The following is a 1,586-nucleotide window of genomic DNA, read 5'->3' as shown; positions in this document are numbered from 1 at the left end:
ACTCCTTCAGCAAGGACAGTTTAACTTGTCCTTGGCCACAACAGAGTGAAAAAATAGGCTCTCCATACCACATATTAGCATCACAAAATTCACATTTGAATTTAGGATCCCCTTCATCCAAATATTCTAGAAACCAAATAAAACGATACTTGTTAGTGTTTGACAAAGTAAATAGCTTCTGAGTAGTAACAAATACATAATATATTATTACATGTTTCTTTCTTTGCTGGTTTAGTATTCTGAAAGAACATTTGAAAAAACATAGCTGTCGATTGAATTCTCTCATGTTTTTCATCCTTTTTAGGTTGATGGCAAATGACCTCATCTTCACTTTCTGAATTAATATCACTTTCCTGAGTAATGCAGTCATAAACCTGTCTGTTGTATTCATCATCTGAATCTGCACATTAAATGAGTCATTTTGTGTATAATCATCAACGACATCTGAAACATTTTTTAGAACTGCTAGTAGCTTAAAAATAACCTGAAGATGAATATGAGTAACTGAACATGAACTCAGAGATGGTGGAACAACTGCTTTGCTTTTATCTTGTCATGTTGCAATTTTGTGTCATAATAATTAGAAAATTGACAACAGTTAAAATCAATCAGCATGTAGAAATTTTTAAAAATCCAACTCACTCTTTATACAACTTGTTGGTTGTGAAGTTGTTAAATTTGAGTTATGAATTCCGTAAGAGATAGGCGTAGATTGTTCAGTAAAATTCACATTTTTGACATCGCTTAACGGTCTAGAAAAATATGAATTTGATGTTGGTGTCATGCGGCTTGACAAAGGATCAATAGAATTTTTGTTGTTAGCTCTCTTCTTTCTCGGTTGTGATTCACGTAACGTGTCTACATTGATACTCCTTTTTGATAGCTAGTAACACACATAAGAAATTCACACTATTAAATCTTTATTCATAAAATATTTATAATTCATGATATATAGAACAAAAGTGTAGAATCATAACTGCAGTTCTAGATGTAGGAGACAGTGAAATCGTAGTTCTGGTTTTGGGTGAAACAACTGTTTTGCCTTTTCCTTGTCCTGCATCAAATATTATCTGGTAAAACAAATAATCTCGATATGATATTACGATACATAATTACTAAATAATGTAAAACTATTTTGTTTACAACCTAGCCGTCCTGTTCTTGTGTTATTTGAGTAAAACTCTGGTTGAGTCATCGGTGTAGAACATTGCAAAGCCTCCATATTAGTAACATCTTGCAAAACTCCACACGAATCAGAATTTGAGATATTACTACTGCCACTTCCTATTTTCAATGATGAATCAGAACAATGCCCAATTGATTGTGTTGTTTGTGATGTCTTTTTTCCTTGTGTTGATTTATGATAGGTATCTCCAGGAAAAAAATTATCTTTCTTCTCCATGATTGATTACTAATGGAACGGCAGTACAATCCTTAGATTATATAAATGATCAAAAAGATCTTGTTAGTTAGAATATATTGGTGGTTACGAACCAAACAAAACTACAATATTACTAATTTCTCTTAAAATAGTACAACTAATAGATAATTTATTTAAGACATTCAGAAGGAATTGATATCTGAAG

The sequence above is a fragment of the Raphanus sativus genome, chromosome 2 (assembly GCF_000801105.2).
Source record: "Raphanus sativus cultivar WK10039 chromosome 2, ASM80110v3, whole genome shotgun sequence".
NCBI classification, from domain to species: domain Eukaryota; kingdom Viridiplantae; phylum Streptophyta; class Magnoliopsida; order Brassicales; family Brassicaceae; genus Raphanus; species Raphanus sativus.
This window is presented reverse-complemented; position numbering follows the sequence as displayed.